Source organism: Pleurodeles waltl, unplaced genomic scaffold (genome assembly GCF_031143425.1).
Source record: "Pleurodeles waltl isolate 20211129_DDA unplaced genomic scaffold, aPleWal1.hap1.20221129 scaffold_68, whole genome shotgun sequence".
In the NCBI taxonomy this organism is placed as follows: domain Eukaryota; kingdom Metazoa; phylum Chordata; class Amphibia; order Caudata; family Salamandridae; genus Pleurodeles; species Pleurodeles waltl.
Window position 1 is genome coordinate 3,310,214 of NW_027150389.1, and position 22,287 is coordinate 3,332,500.

Below are 22,287 nucleotides of genomic sequence, written 5' to 3' on the forward strand. Positions count from 1 at the left end.
TTCACCTTCTGCCAAGGAATCGACTGCTGACCGCGCTGGAAGCCTGCAAAACTGCAACATAGTAGCAAAGACGACTACTGCAACTCTGTAACGCTGATCCTGCCACCTTCTCGACTGTTTTCCTGGTGGTGCATGCTGTGGGGGTAGTCTGCCTCCTCTCTGCACCAGAAGCTCCGAAGAAATCCCCCGTGGGTCGACGGAATCTTCCCCCTGCAACCGCAGGCACCAAAAAGCTGCATTACCGGTCCCTTGGGTCTCCTCTCAGCACGACGAGCGAGGTCCCTTGAATCCAGCAACTCTGTCCAAGTGACCCGCACAGTCCAGTGAATCTTCAGTCCAAGTTTGGTGGAGGTAAGTCCTTGCATCCCCACGCCAGACTGCATTGTTGGAAACCGCGACTTTTGCAACTACTCCAGCTTCCGTGCTTTTCCGGTGGAAATCCTTTGTGCACAGCCAAGCGTGGGTCCACGGCACTCTAACCTGCATTGCACGACTTTCTAAGTTGGTCTCCGGCGACGTGTGACTCCTTTGTGCAACTTCAGCGAGCACCATTTCACCCATCTTTGTAGTGCCTGTTTCTGGCACTTCTTTGGAAGCTACCTGCTGTTGAGAGGGCTTCTTGTCTTGTTCGACGTCCCTTCTCTCTCCTGTTCCAATTTGCGACCTCCTGGTCCCTCCTGAGCGGCAGCAGCTTCCAAAAACGCTAACCGCATGATTTGCAGCTAGCAAGACTTGTTGGCATTCTTTCGGCAGAAAAACACTTCTGCACGACTCTACATGGCAAGAGGGTTCCGTCCACCAAAGGGAAAGTCTCTAACCCTTTTCGTTCCTGCAGAAACCACAGCTTCTTCTGTCCAGTAGAAGCTTCTTTGCACCCGCAGCTGGCATTTCCTGGGCATCTGCCCATCTCCGACTTGCTTGTGACTTTTGGACTTGGTCCCCTTGTTCCACAGGTACCCTAGATTGGAAATCCACAGTTGTTGCATTGTTGGTTTGTGTCTTTCCTGCATTATTCCTCTATCACGACTTCTTTGTCTTTTGGGGAACTTTAGTGCACTTTGCACTCACTTTTCAGGGTCTTGGGGAGGGCTAATTTTCTAACTCTCACTAGTTTCTAATAGTCCCAGCGACCCTCTACAAGGTCACATAGGTTTGGGGTCCATTCGTGGTTCACATTCCACTTTTGGAGTATATGGTTTGTGTTGCCCCTATCCCTATGTGTTCCCATTGCATCCTATTGTAACTATACATTGTTTGCACTGTTTTCTAAGACTATACTGCATATTTTTGGTATTGTGTACATATAACTTGTGTATAATTGCTATCCTCATACTGAGGGTACTCACTGAGATACTTTGGCATATTGTCATCAAAATAAATACCTTTATTTTTAGTATATCTGTGTATTGTGTTTTCTTATGATATTGTGCAAGTGACACTTGTGGTACTGTAGTAGCTTCACACGTCTCCTAGTTCAGCCTAAGCTGCTCTGCTAAGCTACCATTATCTATCAGCCTAAGCTGCTAGACACCCTATACACTAATAAGGGATAACTGGGCCTGGTGCAAGGTGCAAGTACCCCTTGGTACTCACTACAAGCCATTCCAGCCTCCTACATTGGTTGTGCAGTGGTGGGATAAGTGCTTTGAGACTACTTACCACTCTTGTCATTGTACTTTTCATAAGAGAAAAATATACAAAACAAGTTCAGTGTGTGTACACATTGCTAAAAAGTTTTGCATTTCCTCTTTTCACTGTTTTCAAAGTGCTGAAAAGTACTTCTAAACTTTCAAAAAGTTCTTAAAAGTTTAAAAAGTTTTTTTCTGTCTTTCTAAAAAGTTCTGAAAACTTTTTTCTCTTTTTCTATCACTTTAACTCTCTATAAAAATGTCTGGCACAGGCAAAAATGTTGATCTGTCCAAACTTGCATATGATCACCTTAGCTGGAAAGGAGCAAGGAGTCTCTGCATAGAGAGAGGTTTGAGTGTAGGGAAGAATCTTTCCTTGGAATTGTTGCTTAATATGCTTAGAGAACAAGATAAGGCCATAGGGGCCACATCTGTTGAAAAAGTAGCAAATGGTTCCCAATCTGATCCAGGGACTACCCCAGGAAAAGATTCAGGAAAGAAACTCCCTAGCCTGCCCATTACTAGACAGTCTAGCATAGTTGGTAATGATGAAGAGCCACACCATACAAATAGTGTTGTCTCACATCATAGCAAAATCATTTATTCTCACCACACTGGTAGTGATGTTTCTGTTAGCCAAGCTGTTAGGGTGGCTTCTGTAAGGGACAGGTCTCCTTCTGTTCATTCTTCTGTGTCTAAGAATGTCCCTCCCACCAACCCTGATGACAGAATGTTAGAAAGGGAACTCAACAAGTTGAGAGTGGAACAAACCAGACTGAAGCTTAAAAAGCAACAGCTGGATTTGGATAGACAGTCTTTTGAACTAGAGAAAGAAAGACAGAAGTTGGGTTTTGAAACCCATGGTGGCAGCAGCAGTATTCCCCATAGTCATCCTGTAAAAGAGCATGATTCCAGGAATCTGCACAAGATAGTTCCCCCTTATAAGGGGGGGGATGACATTAACAAGTGGTTTGCTGCACTTGAGAGGGCCTGTGTTGTACAGGATGTCCCTCAAAGGCAGTGGGCTGCTATCCTATGGCTATCATTTAGGTGAAAAGGTAGGGATAGGCTCCTTACTGTGAAAGAAAGTGATGCCAATAATTTTACAGTTCTTAAGAATGCACTCCTGGATGGTTATGGCTTAACCACTGAACAATACAGGATAAAGTTCAGAGAGACCAAAAAGGAGTCTTCACAAGACTGGGTTGATTTCATTGACCATTCAGTGAAGGCCTTGGAGGGGTGGTTACATGGCAGTAAAGTTACTGATTATGACAGCCTGTATAACTTGATCCTGAGAGAGCATATTCTTAATAATTGTGTGTCTGATTTGTTGCACCAGTACCTGGTAGACTCTGATCTGACCTCTCCCCAAGAATTGGGAAAGAAGGCAGACAAATGGGTCAGAACAAGGGTGAACAGAAAAGTTCATACACGGGGTGACAAAGATGGCAATAAGAAGAAAGATGGTGAAAAATCTCAAGATAAGCATGGGGATAAGGGTAAAACCAAAGATCCTTCTTCAAATCTTAAACACTCTTCAGAGGGTGGGGATAAAACAAATTCTTCCTCTTCTTCTCTACCCACACACATTAAAAAGCCTTGGTGCTTTGTGTGTAAAAACAAAGGCCATAGGCCAGGGGATAAGTCCTGTCCAGGTAAACCCCCTGAGCCTACCACCACTAATACATCAAGCTCTAGTGCCCCTAGCAGTAGTGGTACTAGTGGTGGGACTGCTGGCAACAGTCAAGTTAAAGGTGTAGTTGGGTTCACTTATGGGTCCATAGTAGAAACTGGGGTAGTCAGTCCCAAGACAGTTTCTGTCACACCTAGTGGCATTGGCCTTGCCACACTGGCTGCTTGTCCCCTTACAATGGATAATTACAGGCAGACAGTTTCAATAAATGGTGTTGAGGCCTTGGCCTACAGGGACACAGGTGCCAGTATCACTTTGGTGACTGAAAACCTAGTGCACCCTGATAAACACATCATTGGACAACAGTATAAGATTATTGATGTCCTTAACTCCACTAAGTTTCTTCCCTTAGCTATAATTCAGTTTAGTTGGGGTGGAGTTACTGGCCCTAAGCAGGTGGTGGTATCACCTAGCTTACATGTAGACTGTCTCTTAGGTAATGACCTAGAGGCCTCAGGTTGGGCTGATGTAGAGTTTTATGCCCATGCAGCCATGCTGGGCATCCCTGAGGAATTGTTCCCTCTCATTTCTACTGAAATGAAAAAGCAAAGGAGAGAAGGCCTGAAAACTCAGGATCCCTCTCCATCAACAGGTAAAAAGGGTATCACAGTATCCCCTAACCACCCTACCATTCAGGATACCATTCCTGTGGTGGGAGAAACCTCTCCTGGGGTGGCACCTGTTCCAAGGGAATCATCAGTTGGCAAAACTGTACTCCCTGAGGTGGAAGTACCTCTCTGTGGGATAACTAACATTGGTGACAAAAAGAGAACCATTTTAGTTAACATGGAGCATCCCTCCAACCCTCCCAGAGAAACTTTAGTGCAGAAACTCTGCACTGCCTCACAACACTTAGGACAGCATCCCTGCCCTAGTGTGGAGCTCATAGGACAGCATCCCTGCTCTGCTCCAACTCAAGAGAAACAGCATCCCTGTTCTCTCTTCCAGCCATATGGACAAAGTTTTTGCCCAGCTATGGCTTTACTGAGACAGCATCCCTGTCTGGCATTTCCATCATTACAAATAGGTTCAGTGGATAATTCCCACTGCTCTAAACTACAACTTACTGATAGAAACTCTGAAAATACATCTTCACATTGTTGCTTAGCTAATAAACTTCAAACAGGGTGGTTTACATCCCCACAGGGAAGTAACCATATAGTGGATGATAAAGGGAGTAACCAGTCTATTGCAGAGCTACTCTCTACTTATCACCACTTAGACAATAAAGTCTCAACTGGCCAAGGTTAGCCTTATTGTCCTTCGTTTGGGGGGGGGGTTGTGTGAAAAAGTAGCCTCTTTCTAACCTTGTTACCCCCACTTTGGGCCTGTTTGTGAGTGTATGTCAGGGTGTTTTCACTGTCTCACTGGGATCCTGCTAGCCAGGGCCCAGTGCTCATAGTGAAAACCCTATGTTTTCAGTATGTTTGTTATGTGTCACTGGGACCCTGCTAGTCAGGACCCCAGTGCTCATAAGGTTGTGGCCTATATGTATGTGTTCCCTGTGTGATGCCTTACTGTCTCACTGAGGCTCTGCTATCCAGAACCTCAGTGGTTATGCTCTCTCATTTCTTTCCAAATTGTCACTAACAGGCTAGTGACCAATTTTACCAATTCACATTGGCTTACTGGAACACCCTTATAATTCCCTAGTATATGGTACTGAGGTACCCAGGGTATTGGGGTTCCAGGAGATCCCTATGGGCTGCAGCATTTCTTTTGCCACCCACAGGGAGCTCTGACAATTCTCACACAGGCCTGCCACTGCAGCCTGAGTGAAATAATGCACACATTATTTCACAGCCATTTTCACTGCACTTATGTAACTTATAAGTCACCTATATGTCTAACCTTTACCTAGTAAAGGTTGGGTGCTAAGTTACTTAGTGTGAGGACACCCTGGCACGAGCCAGAGTGCCCCCACATTGTTCAGGGCAAATTCCCCGGACTTTGTGAGTGCGGGGACACCATTACACGCATGCACTACACATAGGTCACTACCTATGTGTAGCTTCACAATGGTAACTCCGAATATGGCCATGTAACATGTCTAAGATCATGGAATTGCCCCCTCTATGCCATCCTGGCATTGTTGGTACAATCCCATGATCCCACGGGTCTGTAGCTCAGACCCGGGTACTGCCAAACTGCCTTTTCAGGGGTTTCACTGCAGCTGCTGCTGCTGCCAACCCCTCAGACAGGTTTCTGCCCTCCTGGGGTCCAGCCAGGCTTGTCCCAGGATGGCAGAACAAAGGACTTCCTCTGAGAGAGGGTGTTACACCCTCTCCCTTTGGAAAATGGTGTGAAGGCAGGGGAGGAGTAGCCTCCCCCAGCCTCTGGAAATGCTTTCATGGGCACATTTGGTGCCCATTTCTGCATAAGCCAGTCTACACCGGTTCAGGGACCCCTTAGCCCTGCTCTGGAGCAAAACTGGACAAAGGAAAGGGGAGTGACCACTCCCCTGACCTGCACCTCCCCTGGGAGGTGTCCAGAGCTCCTCCAGTGTGCTCCAGACCTCTGCCATCTTGGAAACAGAGGTGCTGCTGGCACACTGGACTGCGCTGAGTGGCTGTGGGAGGCTGGACTGGCTTGTAGTGAGTACCAAGGGGTACTTGCACCTTGCACCAGGCCCAGTTATCCCTTATTAGTGTATAGGGTGTCTAGCAGCTTAGGCTGATAGATAATGGTAGCTTAGCAGAGCAGCTTAGGCTGAACTAGGAGACGTGTGAAGCTACTACAGTACCACTAGTGTCACTTGCACAATATCATAAGAAAACACAATACACAGATATACTAAAAATAAAGGTACTTTATATTTATGACAATATGCCAAAGTATCTTAGTGAGTACCCTCAGTATGAGGATAGCAATTATACACAAGTTATATGTACACAATACCAAAAATATGCAGTATAGTCTTAGAAAACAGTGCAAACAATGTATAGTTACAATAGGATGCAATGGGGACACATAGGGATAGGGGCAACACAAACCATATACTCCAAAAGTGGAATGTGAACCACGAATGGACCCCAAACCTATATGGCCTTGTAGAGGGTCGCTGGGACTATTAGAAAATAGTGAGAGTTAGGAAAATAGCCCTCCCCAAGACCCTGAAAAGAGAGTGCAAAGTGCACTGAAGTTCCCCAAAAGACAAAGAAGTCGTGATAGAGGAATAATGCAGGAAAGACACAAACCAACAATGCAACACCAGTGGATTTCCAATCTAGGGTACCTGTGGAACAAGGGGACCAAGTCCAAAAGTCACAAGCAAGTCGGAGATGGGCAAATGCCCAGGAAATGCCAGCTGTGGGTGCAAAGAAGCTTCTACTGGACAGAAGAAGCTGTGGTTTCTGCAAGAACGAAAAGGGCTAGAGAATTCCCCTTTGGTGGAAGGATTCCTCTTGCCGTGGAGAGTTGTGCAGAAGTATTTCCCTGCCGAAATAACGCCAACAAGCCTTGCTAGTTGCAAATCGTGCGGTAAGCGTTTTTGGACGCTGCTGCGGCCCAGGAGGGACCAGGAGGTCGCAAATTGGACCAGGAGAGAGAGGGGACTTCGAGCAAGACAAGAAGCCCTCTTAGCAGCAGGTAGCACCCGAAGAAGTGCCAGAAACAGGCACTACGAGGATGCGTGAAACGGTGCTTGCCGAAGTTGCACAAAGGAGTCCCACATCGCCGGAGACCAACTTAGAAAGTCATGCAATGCAGGTTAGAGTGCTGTGGACCCATGCTTGGCTGTGCACAAAGGATTTCTGCCGCAAGTGCACGGAAGCCGGAGTATTTGCAAAAGACTCGGTTTCCAACAATGCAGTCTGGCGTGGGGAGGCAAGGACTTACCTCCACCAAACTTGGACTGAAGAGTCACTGGACTGTGGGAGTCACTTGGACAGAGTTGCTGGATACGAGGGACCTCGCTCGTCGTGCTGAGAGGAGACCCAAGGGAAGGGTAATGCAGCTTTTTGGTGCCTGCGGTAGCAGGTTGAAGATTCCGTCGACCCACGGGAGATTTCTTCGGAGCTTCTGGTGCAGAGAGGAGGCAGACTACCCCCACAGCATGCACCACCAGGAAAACAGTCGAGAAGGAGGCAGGATCAGCGTTACAGAGTTGCAGTAGCCGTCTTTGCTACTATGTTGCAGTTTTGCAGGCTTCCAGCGCGGTCAGCAGTCGATTCCTTGGCAGAAGGTGAAGAGAGAGATGCAGAGGAACTCTGATGAGCTTTTGCATTCGTTATCTAAAGTTTCCCCAGAGACAGAGACCCTAAATAGCCAGAAAAGAGGGTTTGGCTACTTAGGAGAGAGGATAGGCTACTAACACCTGAAGGAGCCTATCAGAAGGAGTCTCTGACGTCACCTGGTGGCACTGGCCACTCAGAGCAGTCCAGTGTGCTGGCAGCACCTCTGTTTCCAAGATGGCAGAGGTCTGGAGCACACTGGAGGAGCTCTGGACACCTCCCAGGGGAGGTGCAGGTCAGGGGAGTGGTCACTCCCCTTTCCTTTGTCCAGTTTCCCGCCAGAGCAGGGCTAAGGGGTCCCCTGAACCGGTGTAGACTGGCTTATGCAGAATTGGGCACATCTGTGCCCAAGAAAGCATTTCCAGAGGCTGGGGGAGGCTACTCCTCCCCTGCCTTCACACCATTTTCCAAAGGGAGAGGGTGTAACACCCTCTCTCAGAGGAAGTCCTTTGTTCTGCCATCCTGGGACAAGCCTGGCTTGACCCCAGGGGGGCAGAAACCTGTCTGAGGGGTTGGCAGCAGCAGCAGCAGCAGCTGCAGTGAAACCCCTGAAAAGGCAGTTTGGCAGCACCAGGGTCTGTGCTACAGACCACTGGGATCATGGAATTGTGCCAACAATGCCAGGATGGCATAGAGGGGGCAATTCCATGATCTTAGACATGTTACATCGCCATATTCGGAGTTACCATTGTGAAGCTACATATAGGTAGTGACCTATATGTAGTGCACGCGTGTAATGGTGTCCCCGCACTCACAAAGTTCAGGGAATTGGCCCTGAACCATGTGGGGGCACCTTGGCTAGTGCCAGGGTGCCCTCACACTAAGTAACTTTGCACCTAACCTTTACCAGGTAAAGGTTAGACATATAGGTGACTTATAAGTTACTTAAGTGCAGTGTAAAATGGCTGTGAAATAACGTGGACGTTATTTCACTCAGGCTGCAGTGGCAGGCCTGTGTAAGAATTGTCAGAGCTCCCTATGGGTGGCAAAAGAAATGCTGCAGCCCATAGGGATCTCCTGGAACCCCAATACCCTGGGTACCTCAGTACCATATACTAGGGAATTATAAGGGTGTTCCAGTAAGCCAATGTAAATTGGTAAAATTGGTCACTAGCCTGTTAGTGACAATTTGAAAGTAATGAGAGAGCATAACCACTGAGGTTCTGGTTAGCAGATCCTCAGTGAGACAGTTAGGCATCACACAGGGAACACATACATATAGGCCACAAACTTATGAGCACTGGGGTCCTGACTAGCAGGGTCCCAGTGACCCATAACAAACATACTGAAAACATAGGGTTTTCACTATGAGCACTGGGCCCTGGCTAGCAGGATCCCAGTGAGACAGTGAAAACACCCTGACATACACTCACAAACAGGCCAAAAGTGTGGGTAACAAGGCTAGAAAGAGGCTACTTTCTCACAGTGGCCAGTGCCACCAGGTGACGTCAGAGACTCCTTCTGATAGGCTCCTTCAGGTGTTGCTAGCCTATCCTCTCTCCTAGGTAGCCACACCCTCTTTTCTGGCTATTTAGGGTCTCTGTGGATTCCTTAGATAACGAATGCAAGAGCTCATCAGAGTTCCTCTGCATCTCTCTCTTCACCTTCTGCCAAGGAATCGACTGCTGACCGTGCTGGAAGCCTGCACAACTGCAACAAAGTAGCAAAGACGACTACTGCAACTCTGTAACGCTGATCCTGCCGCCTTCTCGACTGTTTTCCTGGTGGTGCATGCTGTGGGGGTAGTCTGCCTCCTCTCTGCACTAGAAGCTCCGAAGAAATCTCCTGTGGGTCGACGGAATCTTCCCCCTGCTACCGCAGGCACCAAAGAACTGCATTACCGGTACTCTGGGTCTCCTCTCAGCACAACGAGCGAGGTCCCTTGATTCCAGAAACTCTGTCCAAGTTACTCCCACAGTCCAGTGACTCTTCACCCTTACTTCACGATTTGCAGCTAGCAAGGCTTGTTGGCTGTATTTCCACAGGAAAGCACTTCTGCACGACTCCCACGGCGTGGGGGATCCATCCTCCAAAGGGGAAGTTTCTAGCCCTTGTCGTTCCTGCAGAATCCTAAGCTTGTACTGTCCAGTAGCAGCTTCTTTGCACCCACCGTTGGCATTTCTTGGGCATCTGCCCCTCTCCAACTTGCTTGTGACTTTTGAACTTGGTCCCCTTGTTCCACAGGTACCCTTGTTTGGAAATCCATCGTTGTTGCATTGGTGGTTTGTGTCTTTCCTGCAGAATTCCCCTATCACGACTTTGTCCTTTGGGGAACTTTGGTGCACTTTGCACTCACTTTTCATGGTCTTGGGGTGGGCTATTTTTCTAACCCTCACTATTTTCTATTAGTCCCAGCGACCCTCTACAAGGTCACATAGGTTTGGGGTCCATTCATGGTTCGAATTCCACTTTTGGAGTATATGGTTTGTGTTGCCCCTATCCCTATGTGTCCCCATTGCATCCTATTGTAACTATACATTGTTTGCACTGTTTTCTAAGACTATACTGCATATTTTTGGTATTGTGTACACATAACTTGTGTATAATTGCTATCCTCATACTGAGGGTACTCACTGAGATACTTTGGCATATTGTCATAAAAATAAAGTACCTTTATTTTTAGTATATCGGTGTATTGTGTTTTCTTATGATATTGTGCAAGTGACACTAGTGGTACTGTAGGAGCTTCACTCGTCTCCTAGTTCAGCCTAAGCTGCTCTGCTAAGCTACCATTATCTATCAGCCTATGCTGCTAGACACCCTATACACTAATAAGGGATAACTGGGCCTGGTGCAAGGTGTAAGTACCCCTTGGTACTCACTACAAGCCAGTCCAGCCTCCTACAGTACCCTCAGTATGAGGATAGCAAACATACACAAGACATGTGTACACAATACCAAAATATGCAGTAATAGCAATAGAAAACAGTTCAAACAATGTATAGTCACAATAGAATGCAATGGGGGCACATAGGGATAGGGGCAACACAAACCATATACTCTAGAAGTGGAATGCGAACCACGAATGGACCCCAAACCTATGTGACCTTGTAGAGGGTCGCTGGGACTGCAAGGAAACAGTGAGGGTTAGAAAAATAGCCCACCCCAAGACCCTGAAAAGTGGGTGCAAAGTGCACCTAAGTTCCCCAAAGAGCACAGAAGCAGTGATAGGGGAATTCTGCAAGGAAGACCAACACCAGCAATGCAACAATGATGGATTTCCTAACGAGAGTACCTGTGGAACAAGGGGACCAAGTCCAAAAGTCACGATCAAGTCGGGAGTGGGCAGATGCCCAGGAAATGCCAGCTGTGGGTGCAAAGAAGCTGCCACTGGATGGTAGAAGCTGTGGATTCTGCAAGAACGACAAGGGCTAGAATCTTCCCCTTTGGAGGATGGATGTCCCACGTCGTGAAGAGTCGCGCAGAGGTGTTTCCGTGCAGAAAGACCACAAACAAGCCTTGCTAGCTGCAAGGGTCGCGGTTAGGGTTTTTGGATGCTGCTGTGGCCGAGGAGAGACCAGGATGTCGCCAATTGCGTGAGGAGACAGAGGGGGCGTCCAGCAAGACAAAGAGCCCTCTCAAAAGCAATCAGCACCCAGAGAAGTGCCGGAACAGGCACTACGATGTGGATTGAATCGGTGCTCATCCGAAGTTGCACAAGAGGGTCCCACGAATCCGGAGCACAACTCAGGAGGTCGTGCAATGCAGGTTAGAGTGCCGGGGACCCAGGCTTGGCTGTGAACAAAGGAAATCCTGGAAGAGTGCACATGAGCCGGAGTAGCTGCAAAACACGCGGTTCCCAGCAATGCAGTCTAGCGTGAGGAGGCAAGGACTTACCTCCCCCAAACTTGGACTGAAGAGTCACTGGACTGTGTGAGTCACTTGGACAGAGTTGCTGAGTTCAAGGGACCTCGCTCGTTGTGCTTAGAGGAGACCCAGAGGACCGGTGATGCAGTTCTTTGGTGCCTGCGGTTGCAGGGGGAAGATTCTGTCGACCCACAGGAGATTTCTTCAGAGCTTCTAGTGCAAAGAGGAGGCAGACTACCCCCACAGCACGCACCACCAGGAAAACAGTCGAGAAGGCGGCAGGATCAGCGTTACAAGGTTGCAGTAGTTGTCTTTGCTACTTTCTTGCAGTTTTGCAGGCTTCCAGCGAGGTCAGCAGTCGATTCCTTTGCAGAAGGTGAAGAGAGAGATGCAGAGGAACTCTGATAAGCTCTTGCATTCGTTATCTAAGGAATTCCCAAAAGCAGAGACCCTAAATAGCCAGAAAAGGAGGTTTGGCTACTTAGGAGAGAGGCTAGGCTAGCAACACCTGAAGGAGCCTATCAGAAGGAGTCTCTGACGTCACCTGCTGGCACTGGTCACTCAGAGCAGTCCAGTGTGCCAGCAGCACCTCTGTTTCCAAGATGGCAGAGGTCTGGAGCACACTGGAGGAGCTCTGGGCACCTCCCAGGGGAGGTGCAGGTCAGGGGAGTGGTCACTCCCCGTTCCTTTTCCAGTTTCGCGCCTGAGCAGGGCAGGGGGATCCCTGAACCGGTGTAGACTGGCTTATGCAGAAATGGGCACCATCTGTGGCCATGAAAGCATTTCCAAAGGCTGGGGGAGGCTACTCCTCCCAAGCCCTAACACCTTTTTCCAAAGGGAGAGGGTGTAACACCCTCTCTCTGAGGAAGTCCTTTGTTCTGCCTTCCTGGGCAAAGCCTGGCTGGACCCCAGGAGGGCAGAAACCTGTCTGAGGGGTTGGCAGCAGCAGCTGCAGTGAAACCCCGGGAAAGGCAGTTTGGCAGTACCCGGGTCTGAGCTAGAGACTCGAGGATCATGGAATTGTCTCCCCAATGCCAGGATGGCATTGGGGTGACAATTCCATGATCTTAGACATGTTACATGGCCATGTTCGGAGTTACCATTGTGACGCAATACATATGTCGTGACATATGTATAGTGCACACGTGTAATGGTGTCCCCACACTCACAAAGTCCGGGGAATTTGCCCTGAACAATGTGGGGGCACCTTGGCTAGTGCCAGGGTGCCCACACACTAAGTAACTTTGCACCCAACCTTTACCAGGTAAAGGTTAGACATGTAGGTGACTTATAAGTTACTTAAGTGCAGTGGTAAATGGCTGTGAAATAAGGTGGACATTATTCCACTCATGCTGCACTGGTAGGCCTGTGTAAGAATTGTCAGATCTCCCTCTGGGTGGCACAAGAAATGCTGCAGCCCATAGGGATCTCCTGGAACCCCAATACCCTGGGTACCTCAGTACCATATACTAGGGAATTATAAGGGTGGTCCAGTATGCCACTGTAAATTGGTGAAATTGGTCACTAGCCTGTTAGTGACAATTTGGAAAGAGAATGAAAGAGCATAACCACTGAGGTTCTGGATAGCAGAGCCTCAGTGAGACAGTTAGTCATAACACAGGTAACACATACAGGGCACACTTATGAGCACTGGGGCCCTGGCTGGCAGGGTCCCAATGACACATACAACTAAAACAACATATATACAGTGAAATATGGGGGTAACATGCCAGGCAAGATGGTACTTTCCTACAGAGAGCGGCTATGGAGAGATGAGAGGTGCTATGAAGAGATGAGAGGCACTGTTAGGGGGTGAGAGATGATAGGCTCTGTTAGATGGTGAGAGAGGGGCTATGGAGAGATGAGAGGCGCTGTTAGGGGGTGAGAGATGGGAGGCGCTGTTAGAGGGTGGGAGAGGGGCTATGGAGAGATGAGTGGCTCTGTCAGAGGGTGGGAGATGAGAGGCGCTGTCACAGGGTGAGAGAGGGGCTATGGAGAGATGAGAGGGACTATGGAGAGATGAGAGGCGCTGTTAGTGGATAAGAGATGAGAGGCTCTCTTAGATGGTGAGAGAGGGGCTATGAAGAGATGAGAGGCACTGTTAGGGGGTGAGAGATGATAGGCTCTGTTAGATGGTGAGAGAGGGGCTATGGAGAGATGAGAGCCGCTGTTAGGGGGTGAGAGATGGGAGGCGCTGTTAGAGGGTGGGAGAGGGGCTATGGAGAGATGAGTGGCTCTGTCAGAGGGTGGGAGATGAGAGGCGCTGTCACAGGGTGAGAGAGGGGCTATGGAGAGATGAGAGGGACTATGGAGAGATGAGAGGCGCTGTTAGTGGATGAGAGATGAGAGGCTCTTTTAGATGGTGAGAGAGGGGCTATGGAGACATGAGAGGTGCTATGAAGAGATGAGAGGCGCTGTTAGGGGTTGAGAGATGAGAGGCGCTGTCAGAGGGTGAGAGGGGCTATGGAGAGATGAGAGGTGCTATGAAGAGATGAGAGGCGCTGTTAGGGGGTGAGAGATGAGAGGCGCTGTCAGAGGGTGATGGTAAGCGGGTCAGTGAAGAGCCCCAGTAAAGATTGCTGTATCCTGGTGCTATTTAAGGCTATCATTTACTGTGCTTTAAAAACTAACACAATCGAATACATAATGAAAAATGTGTTGTGAAATGCTCCATTTGTGTCATTGTTGTTCCATGTTTTCTTGGGGGGGCACTCCAAGCCCAATATAGTGGTGAGACTTACTTGCTATGTTCCCTATGGGTGCTGCCAGGTCTGCGTTGGCTTCCCAGCACCCCCTGCTGCCAGGACCCAGCACTGGTTCTTTCTTGGTGTAAGGAGCGGGGGAGGGAGTGAAGACACTGGTCATCCTTGGGCTCAGGTCCTCTCCCACCCTCTAACAGCGCCTCCCATCTCTCACCCCCTAACAGCGGCTCTCATCTCTCCATAGCCACACCGCCATGGAAAGGCTGGCAGTAAGTGGAACTCGGGTGCCCCTGAGGGCCCCTGCCCTGCTCATGTACTTGGCATGGGCAGTGCAGGGTGCTCCAGGCACAGCCCCATCGCGCATTTCGGGCAGTGAAATGCGCGTCGGGTGCTGTTGCACCCGCTGCACATCAAACAACGCTGTTTCCCTCCGCTGGTTCAGGGGAAAACTCATAATAGGGAGCCACCAAAACCGCCAGCACTGGTGGTATAGTGGCGCCCGCGGCTTCAGCAGTCTTTTTGAAAGACTGCTGAAGTAGTAATGAGGCCCTCAGTCTTTTATTTTTGCTGTACATATATTAATTCAACTCAGCACCAGCTTGTAATTCAGGAGAGCTCCTTCAAGTAGGGGCGAGCTACCAGTAGCTCCAGAGCCTCCTGCTGCAGGACTCTTGTGCTGAGGCCCTTTGTGCAAGACTCACCCGCACACACCCCCAGACATCCCCAGGAGCCCCAAGACTCACCCGCACACACACCCAGACATCCCCAGGAGCCCCAAGACTAACCCGCACACACCCTCAGACATCCCTAGGAGTCCCAAGACTCACCCGCACACACACCCAGACATCCCCAGGAGCCTCAAAACTCACCCGCACACACACCCAGACATCCCCAGGAGCCCCAAAACTCACCCGGAGAAGTGTGGCTCAATGGTTAGAGCGGCAGACCCTGAAGCAGAGATCTGGCTCAAGACCAGGGTTCAAGTCCCGCTTCGGCAAGTCTTGGGCTCAATTCCCCTTGACCAGATAATTCTCTCCTCGGTGCCTAATCTAATTCATGGGTCCCACTCTGCAACTCTGGGCAATAGCTTGCTTAATCTCCACAACGGCCCCAACAGCGCTTGGATACCTGGCTTCACCCTGGGGGTGCTCAGGAGTGGGCACCTCACAGGGAAAAGCCAGGAGGGGTTCCATAGCGGTATGAGTACAGCGCCTTGAGACCCTAACGGGTGGGTAGTGTGCTATACAAGTGCTAATTTACATTTACATTTACATTTTTACCCGCACACACACCCAGACATCCCCAGGAGCCCCAAGACTCACCCGCACACACCCCCAGACATCCCCAGGAGCCCCAAGACTCACCCGCACACACACCCAGACATCCCCAGGAGCCTCAAAACTCACCCGCACACACACCCAGACATCCCCAGGAGCCCCAAAACTCACCCGCACACACCCAGACATCCCCAGGAGCCCCGCAGGCGGGCAGCACCTCAGCGCATATGCATTCACCATGGATGGAGATCATTAGTTTAACAGCAGAAGAACATCATTAAAGTAAAATTGGAATGTAAAATGCATACCATTCGCGTAGGAGCAAAGGCGGGGTCATCGACTGCAGGCAAACCCAATCCTTCAGGAGCCGCCGACACAGACATGGGCACAGGGATGGAAAAGATGCAATTAGTGTATTTACCGACAGTGACGTGTTCTACAAGAAGCATCTACGCGCGATGTGATTCCATGTGAGCTGATTTAGATGCAGTATTGTTGGAAAATAAAGGAACAGCATTGAAAAGGCAGAATACCAGTGATGGAGTAGTCAAAAGTAAGACACAGAAGAAGCAAGGTCCATCCCCTGACTCTCCAGAGAGCCGGGACCCCGATGACCTTCCGGAGATCTGCTAGTAAGGAGCCCCCGATAACCCAGGAAGGCCAAGCAGCTCTGCGCAGCTGCAGTTCCAGGAGATCTGCTAGTAAGAAGTCCCATAACCCAGGAACCCCATAACCCAGGAAGGCCAAGCAGGTCCAAGCAGCTGTAGTTCCAGGAGGTCTGCTAGTAAGGAGCCCCCATAACCAAGTAAGGCTCCAAGCAGCTCCAAGGAGCTGTAGTTCCAGGAGATCTGCTAGTAAGGAGCCCCATACCCAGGAAGGCCAAGCAGCTCAAAGCAGCTGTAGTTGCAGGAGATCTGCTAGTAAGGAGCCCCCATAACCAACTAAGGCTCCGCACAGGTGTAGTTCCAGAAGATCTGCCAGTAAGGAGTCCCATACCCAGGAAGGCCAAGCAGCTCCGCGCAGCTGTAGTTCCAGGAGATCTGCCAGTAAGGAGCCCCATACCAAGGAAGGTCAAGCAGCTTCAAGCAGCTGTAGTTCCAGGAGGTCTGCTAGTAAGGAGCCCCATAACTAACTAAGGCTTGTAGGAAAGTACCATCTTGCCGGGCATGTTACCCCCATTTTCTCTGTATGTATGTTTGTTTTAGCCCCTGTGTCACTGGGATCCTGCCAGGCAGGACCCCAGTGCTCATAGTATGTGCCCTGTATGTGTTCCCTGTGTGGTGCCTAACTGTATCACTGAGGCTATGCTAACCAGAACCTGTGTTTATGCTCTCTCTGCTTTCTAAATTTGTCACTGCAGGCTAGTGACTAAATTTACCAATTCTCATTGGCACACTGGTAAACCCATATAATTCCCTTGTATATGGTACTTAGGTACCCAGGGTATTGGGGTTCCAGGAGATCCCTATGGGCTGCAGCATTTCTTTTGCCCCCCATAGGGAGCTCAGACAATTCTTACACAGGCTTGCCACTGCAGCCTGCGTGAAATAACGTCCACGTTATTTCACAGCCATTTTTTCACTGCACATAAGTAACTTATAAGTCACCTAAATGTCTAAGCCTCACTTGGTGAAGGTTGGGTGCCAAGTTACTTAGTGTGTGCGGACCCTGGCACTAGCCAAGGTGCCCCCACATCGTTCAGGGCAAATTCCCCGAACTTTCTGAGTGCGGGGACACCATTACACGCGTGCACTACCTATGTATAGCGTCACAATGGTAACTCCGAACATGGCCATGTAACATGTTTAAGATCATGGAATTGTCACCCCAATACCATTCTGGTATTGGGGAGACAATTCCATGATCCCCGAGTCTCTACCACAGAGCCCGGGTACTGCCAAACCACCTTTCCCGGGGTTTCACTGCAGCTGCTGCAGCTGACAACCCCTCAGACAGGTTTCTGCCCTCCTGGGGTCCAGCCAGGCCTGGCCCAGGAAGGCAGAACAAAGGACTTCCTCTGAGAGAGGGTGTTACACCCTCTCCCTTTGGAAAAAGGTGTCAGGGCTGGGAAGGAGTAGCCTCCCCCAGCCTCTGGAAATGCTTTGATGGGCACGGATGGTGCCCATCTCTGCAAAAAGCAGTCTACACCAGTTCAGGGATCCCCCAGCCCTGCTCTGGCGCGAAACTGGACAAAGGAAATGGGAGTGACCATTCCCCTGACCAGTACCTCCCAGGGGAGGTGCCCAGAGTTCCTCCAGTGTGTCCCAGACATCTGCCAGCTTGGATTCAGAGGTGTTGGGGGCACAATGGACTGCTCTGAGTGGCCAGTGCCAGCAGGTGACGTCAGAGACCCCCTCTGATAGGCTCTTACCTTTCTCGGTAGCCAATCCTCCTTTCTTGGTAACCAAACCTGTTTTTCTGGCTATTTAGGGTCCCTCCTCCGGGGAATTTGTCAGATAATAAATGCAAGAGCTCACCAGAATTACTCTGCCCTTCCTGTAGGAGGCTGGCCTGGCTTGTAGTGGGTACCAGAGGTACTTACACCTTGTGCCAGGACCAGTTATCCCTTATTAGTGTTTCTAGCAGCTTAGGCTGATAGAAGGTAACTATGGCAAAGCAGCTGAACTAGGAGACATGTAAAGCTCCTACTATACCACTGGTGTCATAAGCACAATATCATAAGAAAACACAATACACAGAAGTACTAAAAATAAAGGTACTTTATTTTTATGACAATATGCCAAAAGTATCTCAGTGAGTACCCTCAGTATGAGGATAGCAAATATACACAAGATACATGTACAAAAACCAAAATTATGCAGGTAATAGCAAGAAAAGTAATGCAAGCAGTGTAAACTTGCAATTGATTGCAATAGGAGCACATAGGTATAGGGGCAACCCAAACCATATACTCCACAAGTGGAATGCGAACCACAAATGGACCCCAAACCTATGTGAGCTTGTAGAGGGTCGCTGGGACTGTAAGAAAACAGTGAGGGTTAGAAAAATAGCCCACCCCAAGACCCTGAAAGGTCGGTGTAAAGTGCTACTACTACCCCCAAAGAGCACAGAAGTCATGATAGCAGGAAGAACAAACACCAGCAATGCAACAACAGTGGATTTCAGGACCTGAGTACCTGTAATACAATGGGACCAAGTCCAATAGTCGCGACAGTGTCGAGAGTGGGCAGGAGCCCAGGAAATGCCAGCTGCGGGTGCGAGGAAGCTGCCACCTGGTGGAAGAACCTTCAGTTTTGCAAGAAAGAAGAGGACTAGGAACTTCCCCTTTTGAGGATGGCTGTCCCACGTGGCGATGAAGCTAGCAGATGTGTTCCCACGCAGAAAGACCGCAAACAAGCCTTGTTAGCTGCAAGGGTTGCGGTTAGGGTTTTTGGATGCTGCTGTGGCCCAGGAGGGACCAGGATGTCGCCACTTGGATGAGGAGACAGAGGGGACGGGCAGCAACGTAGGGAGCCCTCACAGAAGCAGACAGCACCTGCAGAAGTACCTGAACAGGCACTTGGAAGAAAAGTGAACCAGAGTGCACCCGAAGTCAGAAAAGGGAGTCCCACGATGCCGGAGGACAACTCAGAAGGTTGTGCAATGCAGGTTAGAGTGACGGGGATCCAGTCTTGGCTGTTGTAGGAAAGTACCATCTTGCCTGGCATGTTACCCCCATATTTCACTGTATATATGTTGTTTTAGTTGTATGTGTCACTGGGACACTGCCAGCCAGGGCCCAAGTGCTCATAAGTGTGCCCTGTATGTGTTACCTGTGTTATGACTAACTGTCTCACTGAGGCTCTGCTATCCAGAACCTCAGTGGTTATGCTCTCTCATTTCTTTCCAAATTGTCACTAACAGGCTAGTGACAAATTTCACCAATTTACATTGGCATACTGGAACACCCTTATAATTCCCTAGTATATGGTACTGAGGTACCCAGGGTATTGGGGTTCCAGGAGATCCCTATGGGCTGCAGCATTTCTTGTGCCACCCATAGGAAGATCTGACAATTCTTACACAGGCCTGCCAGTGCAGCCTGAGTGAAATAACGTCCACGTTATTTCACAGCCATTTACCACTGCACTTAAGTAACTTATAAGTCACCTATATGTCTAACCTTTACCTGGTAAAGGTTGGGTGCTAAGTTACTTAGGGGGTCATTCTGACCCCGGCGGTCTAAGACCGCCGGGGCCAGGGTCGGCGGGAGCACCGCCGACAGGCCGGCGGTGCCCCGCAGGGCATTCTGACCGCGGCGGTTCGGCCGCGGTCAGAAGAGGCAAACCGGCGGTCTCCCGCCGGTTTACCGCTGCCCTTAGAATCCCCCATGGCGGCGCAGCTTGCTGCTCCGCCATGGGGGATTCTGACACCCCCTACCGCCATCCTGTTCCTGGTGGTTCGCCCGCCAGGAACAGGATGGCGGTAGGGGGTGCCGCGGGGCCCCCGTAAGAGGGCCCCCCAAAGTATTTCAGTGTCTGCTAAGCAGACACTGAAATACGCGACGGGTGCAACTGCACCCGTCGCACCCCTGCAACTCCGCCGGCTCAATTCTGAGCCGGCGTCCTCGTTGCAGGGGCATTTCCTCTGGGCCGGCGGGCGCTCTTTTGGAGAGCGCCCGCCGGCCCAGAGGAAATGTCTAAATGGCCGCCGCGGTCTTTTGACCGCGGTGCGGTCATTCAACGGTGGTACCTTGGCGGACGGCCTCCGCCGTCCGCCAGGGTCATAATCAGGCCCTTAGTGTGTGGGCACCCTGGCACTAGCCAAGGTGCCCCCACATTGTTCAGGGCAAATTCCCCAGACTTTGAGAGTGCGGGGACACCATTACACGTGTGCACTATACATATGTCACAACATATGTATAGCGTCACAATGGTAACTCCGAACATGGCCATGTAACATGTCTAAGATCATGGAATTGTCACCCCAATGCCATCCTGGCATTGGGGAGACAATTCCATGATCCCCCGAGTCTCTAGCACAGACCCAGGTACTGCCAAACAACCTTTCCCGGGGTTTCACTGCAGCTGCTGCTGCTGCCAACCCCTCAGACAGGTTTCTGCCCTCATGGGGTCCAGCCAGGCTTGTCCCAGGATGGCAGAACAAAGGACGTCCTCTGAGAGAGGGTGTTACACCCTCTCCCTTTGGAAAAAGGTGTGAAGGCAGGGGAGGAGAACCCTCCCCCAGCCTCTGGAAAAGCCTTCATGGGCACAGATGGTGCCCATTTCTGCATAAGCCAGTCTACACCGGTTCAGGGATCCCCCAGCCCTGCTCTGGCGCAAAACTGGAAAAGGAAAGGGAAGTGACCACTCCCCTGACCTGCACCTCCCCTGGGAGGTGCCAAGAACTCCTCCAGTGTGCTCCAGACCTCTGCCATCTTGGAAACAGAGGTGCTGCTGGCACACTGGACTGCTCTGAGTGGCCAGTGCCAGCAGGTGACGTCAGAGACTCCTTCTGATAGGCTCCTCCAGGTGTTGCTAGCCTATCCTCTCTGCTAGGTAGCCAAACCTACTTTTCTGGCTATTTAGGGTCTCTGCTTTTGGGAATTCCTTAGATAACGAATGCAAGAGCTCATCAGAGTTCCTCTGCATCTCTCTCTTCACCTTCTGCCAAGGAATCGACTGCTGACCGCGCTGGAAGCCTGCAAAACTGCAACAAAGTAGCAAAGACGACTACTGCGACCTTGTAACGCTGATCCTGCCACCTTCTCGACTGTTTTCCTGGTGGTGCATGCTGTGGGGGTAGTCTGCCTCCTCTCTGCACTAGAAGCTCCGAAGAAATCTCCCGTGGGTCGACGGAATCTTCCCCCTGCAACCGCAGGCACCAAAGAACTGCATCACCAGTCCTCTGGGTCTCCTCTCAGCACGACGAGCGAGGTCCCTTGAACTCAGCAACTCTGTCCTAGTGACTCCCACAGTCCAGTGACTCTTCAGTCCTCGTGTTTTGCAGCTACTCCGGCTCCTGTGCACTCTTCCAGGGTTTCCTTTGTGCACAGCCAAGCCTGGGTCCCCGGCACTCTAACCTGCATTGCATGACCTCCTGAGTTGTCCTCCGGCGTCGTGGGACCCTCTTGTGTAACTGCGGGTGAGCTCCAGTTCACTCCACTTCGTAATGCCTGTTCCAGCCCTTCTCCGGGTGCTGCTTGCTTTGGAGTGGGCTCTTTGTCTTCCTGGACGCCCCCTCTGTCTCCTCACGCAATTGGCGACATCCTGGTCCCTCCTGGGCCACAGCAGCATCCAAAAACCCTAACCACAACCCTTGCAGCTAGCAAGGCTTGTTTGTGGTCTTTCTGCACGGAAACACCTCTGCACGACTCTTCACGACGTGGGACATCCATCCTCCAAAGGGGAAGCTTCTAGCCCTTGTCGTTCCTGCAGAATCCACAGCTTCTACCATCCAGTTGCAGCTTCTTTGCACCCACAGCTGGCATTTCCTGGGCATCTGCCCACTCCCGACTTGATCGTGACTTTTGGACTTGGTCCCCTTGTTCCACAGGTACTCTCGTCAGGAAATCCATTGTTATTGCATTGCTGGTGTTGGTCTTCCTTGCAGAATTCCCCTATCACTACTTCTGTGCTCTCTGGGGAATATAGGTGCACTTTACACCGACTTTTAAGGGTCTTGGGGTGGGCTATTTTTCTAACCCTCACTGTTTTCTTACAGTCCCAGCGACCCTCTACAAGGTCACATAGGTTTGGGGTCCATTTGTGGTTCGCATTCCACTTCTAGAGTATATGGTTTGTGTTGCCCCTATTCCTATGTGCCCCCATTGCATTCTATTGTGACTATAGATTGTTTGCCCTGTTTTCTATTGCTATTACTGCATATTTTGGTATTGTGTACATATATCTTGTGTATATTTGCTATCCTCATACTGAGGGTACTCACTGAGATACTTTGGCATGTTGTCATAAAAATAAAGTACCTTTATATTTAGTATATCTG

At 50.1% G+C, this 22,287-nt stretch overlaps 1 long non-coding RNA gene across 1 annotated transcript in view; it reads right to left on the reverse strand.

Annotated features, from left to right (window-relative positions):
* Positions 1-22,287, reverse strand: part of LOC138279159 (uncharacterized) — a 331,260-nt gene that overhangs the window by 293,613 nt on the left and 15,360 nt on the right. Inside the window, exon 2 of the long non-coding RNA XR_011200870.1 lies at positions 15,651-15,700. This is a non-coding gene — a long non-coding RNA (uncharacterized lncRNA). The remainder of the gene's footprint in view (positions 1-15,650; positions 15,701-22,287) is intronic.